Consider the following 13565-nt stretch of genomic DNA (forward strand, 5'->3'; position numbering starts at 1 on the left):
AGCACCCACCCAGAAACACCTGGCCGTGTAACCTTGAGCAAGTTACTTAACCCCAAGTACTTATGGGCGGCCAGGTGGCTCAGCGAGTAAGAGCACCGGCTCCAGTGTCGGGATGACCTGGGATCGAGGGCTCAGACACTTAGCACCCAGTTACTGAACCCCGATGGCTTAAAAAAAAAAGTATAAGAAGACTGGAAAGGCGTAAGGGCGGAATGATGTCTAGGTATTGTGTCTGGGTGAATGGAACGGAGGTGAATGGGGGGGGGGTGGAAAATGAGATCTGTTTGGAACATCTGGTGAACAATCACAGCTCACACTCATAATGACCAATACTTACAGCAATCAGAATTTTGCACCATTTGTTTTTATTTGATCCTCATAACAACTGTGGAAGTGAAGTACTATAGGTATTATTGTCATTTTTCATCTGAGAAAGCTGTACCTTGGGGATGTTAAATGACTCGTTCAGTAACAAAGGCAGGATTCACACGATGACGCTACTAACTGCCGCTGCATCTCTCCATATACTTATCTGCATAGTTGGGAAGAATACCCATATTGATGAGGACACAGCTCTATTAAAGTTTACAAACATCAGCCTGATGTGAAATGAACATCCATTAAATGCCTACCATGTGCCAGGCACTGAGCCAAGTGAATGATCTGTGATTCGGGTATTATGGCATCTTAGAGAGAAAGAAACCGAAGTATCATGACATTATGACTTGCTCTTGAACATGTAACAAATGGCCATTACTAGAACCTCACTCACTATCATTCAGTCAGTAAACATTTATTAAAACACCTACTGTATGCCAAGCCCTGAGCCGGCATTTCAAAGACAAAAAATGAGTCCCTGCCCTTAGGGAGCTTGCCATTCTATTAGGACAAAACATGTTCATTTAAATAGAGCCAAAAAAGGATTGAGGCACTAACAGCCTTGGGTATCAGGAAACAGGAGAGGCAACTAAAGGGAGCTTTGTAGAAAGCTAAAGATTCTGAGGTGCAAGTGAGAAGAGAATGCATTCAAGTCATGGGGAGACAATAAAGCATAGAGACGGGAAGTGGCATGTTGGGTGTGGAGAACTGCAAGGTGGCCGTTTTGACTAAACTATAGGTTTAACGATGTGTATGTAATAAGCTTGGAAAGGTAGTATGGGACCAGATTGTGAAGGGCTTTAATTACCAAAGGAATTTGCATTTTATCCGAGAGAAGGTAGAGAGCCCCTAGTCACTTTGTGCTACGCAACAGTGACTTTACAAGTTGTTTAAAATAAAATCCCATGGGGTCATTTGGCATTTTGGCACTTAATGCTACTGATTGAAAAATGATCAATATTCTCTTGAAACTGAAAATATGTGCTACTCTAAATGTTAAATGGTAGATTTTTTTATAGCCCAAACATCTTATTTGAAGAGTCTGTTAATATTGAAATTTTGAATTAACAGTTACTCGTATCATTAGTAATCAGTACTTGGTATCTTTTCACCATTTACCATTGTTGTACTTTGGAACGGTAGAAAGTACATATAGGTTTTTTGCAGAGTAGGAATGGGCCTTGGAATTCATCCTACTCCCCAAGGAGGCTCATTGACTTGTTGCCCAGTGCTTTTCATTGCCCCACAGCTGCTTATGTTAACCTTAAAAAAACAGCTGTTTCAAAACAGTGGAGCCAGTATTATCAGTTCTCAAGGTGAAAGCCAAAATCTTTTTTCCTAGAGGGTAGGACTAAGGTGTTCCTTCTCCTGTGCCTACCACATAGAGATAAGAGAGAGTGACTAGACTTGTGATTTCATTGGCACAAGAAACTCCCTCTATCCATATAATTTGGTACCAGTGCCAAAAGCACTGACATGTTAAGTGACTTTGAGTGAGGTCACATAGGATCTGTCAGAAGTGGGACTTGAACCCAGATCTTCCAGGTTTCCAGTTCAGCAGATATTAGTTGAATAAAAGGAATAAAAGTTAACTGAGAAAAACCTAAATTGTTCTTATACTCAAATGTAGGTGGTGTGCCTACCATAATTGTGGATAAGCATTTGCCATTATATGTGACATGGTAATAAAAGCATCATAGGAAAGGATTTTGACAAACTAGTAAAAGATGTTTATGAGGAGCAAGGGATATCTTGAACACATTTGCAGGTTTAATTTTATATTTATATATATATATATATATATATATATATATGTATTAATGTTTGAAAGATAAAGTATATTAAGGAACAATCCATGAGAAAATTCATAGCTGTGTCTTACTTCAAAACCACATGGGAGCACTACATGACTGTCCATTTTCTTATAATTCAGAATGTTGGGCTTTCAATGTATTTTCTGTCAACTGGCAGAAGGAAAATGCAGCATTACAAACCTCTAAAATGCATTAAAATTCTTAAAATATATTAAATATAGCTTTCCTAACAACTGATTAGTATGTCAGAAAAAATAATAAATTCTAATCTAGTCCTTAGAAAATACAAGAAAATGAAAATATAAACAGGTTTTGGAATTAAGTTAGTTGGTGATCAGATAAGTTTCTTTCACATTCAAAGAAAAAAATAGCAAGGAAACCAGACCTGTTTTTGGTTTGGGGTACAATCATGAACTTGAAACACTTACTTAGTTTGCGAGGTGACCTACTCTACTACAGTGTATTTGTTCAACAATTCTAAAGAGTGAAAATCTAGTAGTAAAACCTTTGTGCAAGATTTCCACAAAAAAGTGATTTCATTCAATGATTATTTCCAGAAAAGTAGTCCTTCCAGTTCTTAGAGCTGGTTTTAGAGGGGAAAGCTGAATGTACTCCAGGTGTAAGCTTCTGTTAACAACATAGAACTGACTCATCTTGTACTGTTAAATCCCCCAGAGACAACTCAAGTTAGGAAACTACCTCACCTCATCTTAAGTTAATATGTTTGAAGTATTGGAGTGCTTGAAGAATGCTTTGTTTCTTTGTCAGTATTAAGAGATGATCATGACCTACATGCAGTGTTTTAGCCGTCAAGAAAGATGTTCCTGCCTGGACTTGATTGTTCTGGCTTTTTTCCACTATTGTGTAGAAAGACAAGAGGAATACGCATTTTTTTTCAACTTGCTTATAATTTGGAGTGACACCGCAGTTGTTTAGACTCCCAAGTAACTTGGTGTAGGCACAGCACCAATGTTTGTGTTATTTGCATCATCCATCACTAGTGTTTTAGTGGAATGTATACAATGGCATCAATCCCAGAAGATTGAAGCCTGGTTATGCCACTCAAAAAGCTGGGCGATTTTGGGCAGGTAACTTCTTCTGTGCCTGTTTCTTTGTGCATAAAATTAAGGTAATACTATATGAATGAAAATGAAGATAATGCTAACCTGTTAGGATTGCTATGAGGTACAAATGAGCTACTGTACAGAAAATACTTGGTAAACTCTTAAGACTGTACCAGTGTCACCTATCGTTAAGTATCCAGAAATTGTGGGCTTCGATTTTTGGAATTTCCTGTTTTCATTCATTTTAGTTTAATGAAATGTATTTTAGCACTATAAGATGAAGTATTTCGTTGCTTGAATGGGTCTGTAATATCATCGGTGTGGATTCTTCCTTCAGTTAAAAGCTATCTGTGACTTCTTATCCTGTTTCAGTCTTCCCATATGTCTTCCATTACCTTGAGAGCTAATGCAGCACGCTTGTATACATCTTTTTGTCCATTGCTGTCATTATGTAATCAGCCCACATTCTTGTTCAGTCCTGCCTTTCTTGTGTGATCTTTTTATGCTGCTCCTCACAAACAGTTGGTGATGTCTACTTTGAATCACCTTATGATTTTGATTCTTAATAGACTGTGGTATTTGATGAACCAAAGCTATAGGGAATAACTAGAATAGTTTGATCAAACTGAAATATTTCAAAAGGGATCCCTACTGACTGTGAATTTACTTGGAAAATCACAAATTAACATTATGCTGTGTTGTATTTTTATTTTGTTAAACATTTCCCAAATCTGCTTTTAGTGCTCAGGCCACAAATTTTGACACCTCTACCCTAGAATGTTTCATCATTACATTTCAGGAACTGTGATTTTGCTATTGTAACAAGCCTTAAGGCATTGCTTGAAGCTCAGAAAGGTTAAGTGATTTGTCCATGGCTAGTGGGTGGGGTTTGAAATTTGAATCTTTTGATTCAATTTGAGTCTTCTCTTTCAATTGACTGCAACTCTAGGACACAGTCTAGTAGACCACACTACCTAGGAGTGGCTAACCAACCACGTAAGTTTTAAACTTAAAACTGTACTAAGACTTATGAGAAACCCTGTACTAGGAGAATAATCGTATTTAAAAGATGTGTTTCTGGGTCATGAGAAGGTTATCATTGTGAGAAACACTTGTCAGTTTTCCAGATGCAGTCTAACCACCTGTCATTAACCATCACTGGTCATCATTGACTCGTTATCCATCTGTGGTGTCTATTGAGGAGAGATATGATGGACTAATCTGATGCACTGTGTATCCAGTTTCATGTGATGGTATAGGCAAAAGGCACAGAAAATACAAAAATAAGCTAATAAGAATTTTGTTCTCAATTTTAATAGCATACAATTATAGTCGTTTCTAAGAAACTTTGTTGCTTCCTTTTATGAATTCACCTTTTTTATCTATTTATTTTTGTCCTATGATTTTCCTTTCCCATTTTTTGATTAGTTAGCTCAGGCCTTCATTACCTTATGACTTTGGGCATCCTGAAGAGGATGTTTTCCTCCACAGTTTTCGCTGGCCTGCCTGAAACCCTTTGCTTGTGCTGGCCGGTATTAGCTAATGTTTATTGGCTTTGTTAGTCCTTTTCAAAGCTTTTGGTTTTATATAAGTTCACTAGTCCTTTTGTTTTCAAGATTTTCTTTTTCTTACTTTTTTTTGTCTACAGTTACTTTATTTTTAATAATTTTCCCCCAATTACATGTAAAAACAATTTTTAACATTTTTTTTAATTTGAGTTCCAAATTCTCCCCTCATCTCTCCCCTCCTTGCTTTTTTTTTTGTAGTTTAGTTTTTGTTTCATAATCACAAACTTAACTCTGTTGTCTAGCCAGACTTGTGGAAGGAAGAAGGAAGTGAAATCCAAAGAGAATTGCAGCAAGTGAGAGCAGAAGGATTACAGGGTATAAGAGCCGATGGGGTTTGGGGGGGCTCTCTCCGGCTACAGAGGAATGGTTTGATGGTTAAGACAAAAAAACTTAGGAGAGCTGTCCACAGTCAGCAATAGTGATCTTGCTGGTCTTGCCATCCCCAGAACCAAAACGCTCCATGGCTTCCACAATGTTCATGCCTTCTTTCACTTGGCCAAAGACGACATGCTTGCCATCCAACCAACCAGTCATAGCAGTACAGACGAAACGCTGGGAGCCATTTGTGCTGGGTCCAGCATTTGCCACGCACAGGATGCCAGGATCAGTGTGCTTCAGGATCCAGTTCTCATCAGCACATTTCTCCCCATAGATAGACTTGCCACCTGTGCCGTTATGGCACGTGAAGTCGCCACGCTGGCACACGAACCCAGGAATGATTCTGTGGAAGCAGGATCCCTTGTGACCAAATCCCTTCTCTCCGGTGCTCAGAGCACGGAAGTTTCCTGCTGCCTTTGGAACCTTGTCTGCAAAGAGCTCGAAAGTAACGGCCCAGGGGCTCGATGTCGAAGTACCCGTTAGGGTTGGCCACGGCCTCAGATGCCGGGCGGAGGAAGAGGCAGCGGGGATGGGCGGCATCGGCGCCCGGCGGATGGAACCAGGACGAGGACTCCGGGTGGGGGCGTCTGCCAAGCCCCCTCCTCGCTTGTTGAAGACAGTAAGCAATCCGACATCATCAGGCGAAACATTTCCGTATTTTGTGGAAGAAAGCCAGAGCCAGCGTGCTTCCGTCTGCCCTGGGACGGTTCTTCTCTGGAGACGGGCAGCGTTTCATCCCGGGTCCTGTGATCCTGTCTTAGGGCATTACATTCCCGAGAGTACTGCAGCCATTCACGGTGCTTCATCACGCAGCTTCATCACGCTGCCGCTCTGTGTAGTACTGCTGTCACCGTGTGCAGCGCTCCGGTTCTGCTCACTTCAGTCCGTGTCCGTTCGTGTAAATCCTCCCCAGTCTTTCTAAAATCATTGTGCTCCTGGTACCTTTTTTTCATCATTTCTTGTAGCACAATAGTATTCTGTCACAATCATACCACAGCTGGTTTGGGCATCCCCCTTAATTTCCAGTTCTCTGCCACCACGAGAAGAGCTGGTATAAATACCCTGGCACAAATAGATCCCTTTTTAAGATCTCTTTGGAATATAGACACAGGAACGGTATTGCTGGACCAAAGAGCATGCACACTTTTATAGACCTGAGCATAGTTCAGATGGCTCTCCATATTTCTTCCCACTTTTCAAGATTTATCATCATCTGTGTTTAGAAGAGACCTCAGAGACTGTCCTAAACCAACTTCCTTTTTCAGTAGATAAAATGAGGCTCAGGGAGATTAGGTGACTTGTTTTAGATCACACAGTTATGAGGTATCACAGACAAGATCTGAGCCAATACTCTTTCCATTATGCCATGTTGCCTCCCTTAATTTCCTTTCCAACGCTTTTTAGTGTTACTTTACCCAGTTTATTGAAGCTTTCCTTTTCTATTTTGTTCATTTACATTTTCTTCTAAGGACTGTTTTTCATGTGTTTCATAAATTGTATATTGTCTGTTATCATTAAAACAATTTTGTTTTTTCTAATTACTTTTATGTTCTCATAGTTTCCCTCTATAGAATATAAGCTTCGAGAAGGCAATATTGGTTTGGTTTTATATTTTGTCTTCATCACTTAGCATAGAGCCTAGCACCTAACAGGTACTTAAAAGCTTATTGACTGGAAAGGCAATATTTATTTGTTTTTTGGTGGTTGTTTTTTTTTTCTTACTCATTCAGGATGTCAATACTTAACCTCTATTTAGATCTGTAGCTTTGTTCATATTTCCTTTATTCCTTTGTTGTTTTTATTGTATTGTGGCCTGCAAAAAATTACTTTCTACATTTGTTTATGATTCCTTCATGGCCTATTGTATGTTGAAGTTTTGTAATCACACCTAAGAGTGCTAGTGTCTACATACTTTAATGTCCCTATTCAGAAGTCCTAAGTTAGTTGAATCTTTTTTTCCAGATATTTATTCATGTTCCTTCTTATTTATCTTTCTATTTGAACTTATACATTTCTAAGACAAGAATATTAAAGTCTTCTATATGTATTTTTATAGTTCACTTAGCTTTTAAGAACTTGCCCTCTATACCATTTGGTGTGTCTGTACATGTGTATGTGTGTATGTTTTATTAATATTTTAACTCTTTAAGGCACCTTTAAACATAATGCATTTACTATCTCTTGACATAATCTATTTTTATTTCTTTGCAATAATGACTGCAACCTTGCTTTTTGAGAGTGGCCTAAATAATAGGTTTTTTTTCTGTTTCCTAATTTTACTTTTTATGGGTCCATACAGTTTAAATGTGATTCTTATGTGGAGCAAATAATAATCATAGATAAGATTTATAGTGCCTACTATGTGCCAAGCACTTTACAAATATTATCTTATTTGATCCTCCCAATATGATTAATCCCATTTTACAGTTGAGGAGACTGAAGCAAACAGGTTAGGTGATTTACTTAGGGTCACACAGCTAGCAGGCATATGGGGCTGGATTTGAATTCGGGTCTTCCCAAACTTCAGGCCCCATACTCTACCCAGAGCGCCACATAGGTGCCTGTCTGAATCCCTAAATGTGATTTTTATGTGCAGAGAACCATTGGATTTTTCTTTATATCCATTTTACTATTCTGTTTCGGATTGAAGATTATACAGAGAGCCAAAGGCATCTCCGAGTCCATCGAATCTGGTCCAGCTACTTCAGTGAGGAAACTGGGGACAAGGCAAGTGATTCTCCCAAGGTTACAAAGGCAGCAAACAACAACAGCAAGAACTGAACCCAGGTTCCCGGATTGCTGAGCCAGTGTTCCTTCTGCTTCACCATGCTGACTAGGAAACATAATCTGTTCATGTTCTGGTTTGTGCTTTGCAAGTTTGTCTTTAATCCCTTGAAATGTGTGTGTGGTAGGTATTTCCTTCTCTAAGTTAGCGTTTCATTTCAGCAGATGATTTCTAGAACACTAAATCTAGCTTAATCTCCAGCTCCTGAAGTCCCCTTCTTTCTGTTACCTTAGCCAATCCCAAATTTCTGGAGTTTACTTTTTGTCTTATTCTCTTGTGTTCATTTTACTTTTTCTTTTCCCAGCTCCAATAATGCTCTCTATCCCACCTTTTTGTGTGTGTGTGTAACGTTAACTTATATAGCCCCTTTCTGAGTTTCGCTTTCCTTCTGTCTTCTTTCTCACTCCTTTTTTCTTCTAGAATAGGCTTATGTTCCATTCCCAGGAGTGTTCCTTTTTGCTGGAGGATGCACATATAGCAAATATTAAGGAAATGGTCAATCCTGATCTTTCTCATTTTTTTCCTTAGTCATCCATTTAGATGCCATGCCAGCCTTTGAATTGGTGACAGCCTGCGCTGAACTATGCATTTCTGGGATCCTAACGATTTCCTTCCCTTTAGTGGGAGTTGGTACCAAGACTTCATTCTGTAGAAGCCCATCTCCTGAGATGCCTAAACCAAACCCCAGCCAAGTTCATTGCAAGAGCTCTCTCCTCCTTTGGGTCATTCTGTGATGCTGCTGGATTTTTGCCTTTATTTTGGCTGTGACCAACTCTGTTTCTGTAATCTCCTTCCCCACATAATATCCGTATTTTCCCACCGCCTCAGAGGTGGACTGAATGATGGAAGGAATTTAAAGCTTCTTGCAAACTTCGCCTTTTCAGTCCTGACCACTCGTTACCTGAGCGCCCTTGTTCTCCCATGCTCTTTTCTTTCAATCCAAAAGAAATTTCTCCGTATTGACCCACCACTTATAATATTGATTTAATAATGAGGAAATTATATTTCCCTAAACTGTTCACTTCTACCTACTCTCCTACTTCTTGTTAAAAACCTTTTGCTCCTTAGATTTTTTATCATCTATTGATGGCTTCTTTGCCTTCTCAGTGGGTCATTGTTTGGGTTTTGAAGGCTCAGAGTGAGTGAAAATAGCAGTTATTTCTGTTTTGACCAGAAACCCTAAGGATCTTGTCTTCTTGGTTTTATTTTTTATTTTTTAATAGGCAAACTATGCCAATTTCTTACCTAGCTTTAAATCACTGAATGGGGTTTTGCCTCAGACAAACTAAGACCTGGGAAAGATTAGCTTAAAAAGGCCATGGTCTCCCATGCGTGACTGGGCCACATCCATTTGTCCTAATCTGTGTCTTGCCACTGGACTCCAATGATCCTGGAGGGGAAAGTGCTGCTGATGACTTTGCACGACCCTGCCTCAATTTTATCCAGTTTACTTGCAAGTCAAGGCATGGCCCTCCTGATGGCTTTGATCCTCTTCCAGGATCAGGAAGGACAAATAGCCTTCTCTATGTGAACAGGCCATTTGTTTTGTTTTTGTAAAGCAATTAAAGAAAAGTTGGCCATTCCTATTGTGTGGCCTTGCCCAGCCCCCAACACATAGAAACAAGCATTTCATTTCATGACCTTTTGTTGCTACCTGAAAGTATTTAACTGTGTGTGTGCGCGCATGTGTGTGTGTGCGTGCACGCGCACACTAAGTTTCCTTAATTGAATACATGGATCATCTCTGGGTTCCTTTGCTAGTATGATTTAAAATCTTCCCTTTCATGAAATATCCAATTATTTTCTTTGACACTTAAGTTCCAGCCAATCTTGGTCTTCATACTCTTATATTAGAGGCATCTGGTGGCAGACCCAAGGCACTTACTAGCTGTATGGTTCCGGGAAAGTCAAATAACTTCTGTTTACCTTAGTTTTCTCAAACATAAAATGGGAATAATAATAGCACCTGCCTAGCAGAATTGTGAGGATCAAATGAGGTGTTTGTTAAAAAATGCTTTAGGACAGGGCGGCTAGGAGGCTCAGTGAATAGAGCACTGGCCCTGGAGTCAGGAGGACCTGAGTTCCAATCCAGCCTCAGACACTTAACACCAAAAACTAGCCGTGTGACCTAGGGCAAGTCACTTAACCCCAATTGCCCTACCTTCCCCCCTCCAAAAAGCAAAAAAAAAAAAAACTGCTCAGGACAGTATATAGCACATAATAGCAATATATCAATGCTTATTCCCTCCCTGGATATTCTGTTTTTCTTTTGATTGAACACAACTTAGTCCTAGATTATCATTGTTGTTTCTCCTTGGAATGTGAGTTTAGTTGCTTCCTGTGCAAAATTTGCTTTTGAATATTGTGATTCTAAAGATTGACAATAGTGTTTCTTGGCAACTTAAAAGTTGAGGTTTTGTTTATTTTGGCTCCTCCTTTGTACTTTTATGTTCCAATTGTGTCATTCCTTTTTTCAAAGAATCTAGTACTAGAGTATGCTTTTTTTCCTAAATGTTTAGTCTTGTTGGATTATTTTTTTAATTCTTTCCAAAAACTCTAGTGTCTTTTTCATACTGCATTTAATTCCTGGGTTGTTTTGTTTTGCTTAACAGCTCTGGAGATTTCTTTGAGTTGCTTCCATGTCATTTTTGGGGAGTCATGCAAAATTTGCTGTACCAACCTCTCCTTCCTTGGTGATTTTGCCTCGTTTTCTTTTTGTTAAAAAGTAGTTATCCAATGAGACAATTGAATTTTTCTTTTCTCTTTGTCCAAATCCTCCAACCTTCAGAAGTTTGTTGTATTTCTCATGAATGAGCATTTATTAAGCACTTATTAGATAGCAAGTGCAGGACCACGTACTGGTGATACAAATGGAAAAAGACCAACATTCTTTTTGAAGCTCTTGCTCTAATTTGAGGAAATGGCATACAAAAGAAAGTTCAGCTGCAGTACCGAAAGATTCAAAAGTCTTAAAAGTGCAGCCGATGTAGCACAATCCTTATATCCTTACGTTAAATCAGATGGCTGTGCTAGCAGCATAAGCAGAGCATGTGGTAAGGTCAAGAGGCCTTAGAATTAGCAGCAGAGCAGATTTTTTTTAAACTTTTCAGACTCCCATATTATCATAAATAAAAGTTGGCAACTCTGTTATTCCAAGCCTTGTGAGTCAAGTAGTCTCAATTGGTTCTGAGTGCCCAAGTTCAGAATTTTGGCAAGTCAGTTTACATGAACCTGACAGAGATAGATTGAGGTGGTATCTGGCTTTTCTTTGATTACTAGTGAATATGATACTAGTTCCTACAGTTGTTGGCATTATGCATTTCTTATTTGTCTATTAATTTCAAAGGAATTTAAAACATCAACAAACATACAGAAAAACCTAGAAAATACATGAAGAAAAAGAGACAGAAATGGATAAAGATAGCCATGGAGGAATAGCTCGAAATGAAGGGGAGTAAAGATAAGAAAAAATGGTTTAGAGGTTATTTTGCACTTTTAAACAAAATACTGCCTTAAATCAAATTCACCATCTTCAAAGATTTAACTCTTCTCACTTTATAGTTCTTTGTCTAGCTAACCTTGGAGCTTCTGTATTGCCTCAGCTTTTGAATGAGAAGAACATACTTCCACTCAGAATCTGTGTCCCAAGTTATATTATCCAGCTTGGCAACATCTGTCAGTGTCATCCCTTCGTTTCAGGTTGTTTTCTAGCCTTGTCCTTTCAGTTCCCAATTCATTCATTCATACCTCTGATAAGAAATTGATTGTTACTGCATCCAGTGAATTTGTCCAAGTTTTAAGCCCTTGATTGCTAAATCCCTTTGATAGTTGCTTCTAATGCTGCTGTTTGGTGTGTCTGTACTCCAGAATATATGCCTCTGATGTTTAGACCATAGCCTGATCCCCTAAAGACACTATACCTCCTCGTGCCTCTTCCTCCCATTATTTATGTCAGGCTGATGGGCCCACCTCCCAGAGTCTTATGTCTTTAAGTCATCTGAGTAGGCCCTGAAGTCCTGCTTGTTGTTGCTTTTCAGTTAAAACCAATTCTATGTGACTGCATTTGGAGTTTTCTTGGCAAAGATACTGGTGTGGTTTGCCATTTCCTTCTCCAACTTATTTGACAGATGAGGAAACTGAGGTAAACAGGGTTAAGTGACTTGCCCAATGTTACACAGCTAATAAGGGTCTGAGGTCAAATTTGAACTCAGGAAGATGAGTCTTCCTGACTCCAGACCCGGCACTCTATCCTCTGCACCCCCTAGCTGCCTGAAATCCTGCTGAAAGTGCCCCCAACTTCTTTCCAGCCTCCCCAAGATGGGTAAGAGAAAAATTCTGTCCTACAAGGAAATGTGGCCAACGCTCAGATGGTCACAGGGTCATCCTCTAGTCAAGGTGAGAACAAGGGGAACACAGGCTCTCTTCTTCCCTCCTTCCCCTCCAAAACAGTTCCCTCTTCAGGGCTTAGATGGAATGCTCTCTACTGATTCTTCACATAATCCCATGTTATAACAGGTATGAGAGAATTTCTATAAAAATTAAGAGAATTAATATTCTACATTTAGTCCAGAGATTTTCTGGAATATACTTAAATCTCTTTAAGAACCAAAAGAGAAATAAATACCACATGCAATAAATCAACTATTGAAAAGTCAGTTTGGCATAAAAATATGAGAGAATCCTTTCCCTACTTGGGAGGAAACATTCAAAATATAGGCTGGTATCTTAGAAGAGGAGTTGAAGGGGTATGAAGTATACCTTTGTACATAGTAGGCAACTAGGGCAAAAGAAATATTCCTGAAAGAAAAACCAGAAGTGGGGTTTCAATTCCTCCCCTATTTTAAGAAAAGGGTCTGTAGTAGTAGAGGAGAAATTTGACCTGTGTAAAAAGTTTCCAGGAAAAGTCACAGAAAAGAGGGGAAAAAAAAGAAAAAGGACTATTATATATTTTGTAGTTTAAAAAATCTAAACTCAGTCATTTCTCAATTAATAAATGGTCAAAGGATATAAACAAGCAGTTTTTAGAGGAAGAAATTAAATCTATCTATAGTCATATGAAAAAAGCTCTAAATCACTTGATTAGAAAAAGCAAATCAAAACAACTCTGAGGTACCACATCACACCTCTCAGATTGACTAACATGACGAAACAGGAAAATAATGTTGGAGAAGATGTGGGAAAATTGGAACATTGTTGGTGGAGTTGTAAACTAATCCAACCATTCTGGAAAGCAGTTTGAAACTATGCAAAGAGGGCTATAAAACTGTTCATGCCCTTTGACCCAGAAATAAAACTTCTAAGTCCGTATCCCAAAGAGATCATAAAAACAGAAGGGCCCACATGTACAAAAATATTTATAACAGGGAGGGAGTCAAGATGGCGGAGTAGAAACAGGACTTCTTCAAGGCTCCAGCTTCCACCTCCCCCAATTCATGTAAAAGGGGACTCTGAACAAACTTTGGAGCTACAGAACCCACAAAATGACAGAGAGAAGCTAATCTCCCGCTGAGGACAGCCCAACAGGCTGGCAGGAGCCCAGCCCAGGGTTTTAGCCCCAGGGAGTGCCTGACCAACCACC

The 13565-nt window shown here is 39.2% G+C and overlaps 1 protein-coding gene and 1 pseudogene across 3 annotated transcripts in view; one reads left to right on the forward strand and one right to left on the reverse strand.

Moving 5' to 3' along the window:
* TIMM9 (translocase of inner mitochondrial membrane 9) overlaps positions 1–13565 on the forward strand; it is a 30187-nt gene that overhangs the window by 1186 nt on the left and 15436 nt on the right. The gene's annotated exons all lie outside the window — the stretch shown is intronic.
* LOC138164197 (peptidyl-prolyl cis-trans isomerase A pseudogene) lies at positions 4965–5917 on the reverse strand (annotated as a pseudogene).

This window comes from Petaurus breviceps, unplaced genomic scaffold, assembly GCF_028583685.1.
Source record: "Petaurus breviceps papuanus isolate PSGF00001 unplaced genomic scaffold, PetGlider_PUasm1.0 189, whole genome shotgun sequence".
Lineage (NCBI taxonomy): Eukaryota > Metazoa > Chordata > Mammalia > Diprotodontia > Petauridae > Petaurus > Petaurus breviceps.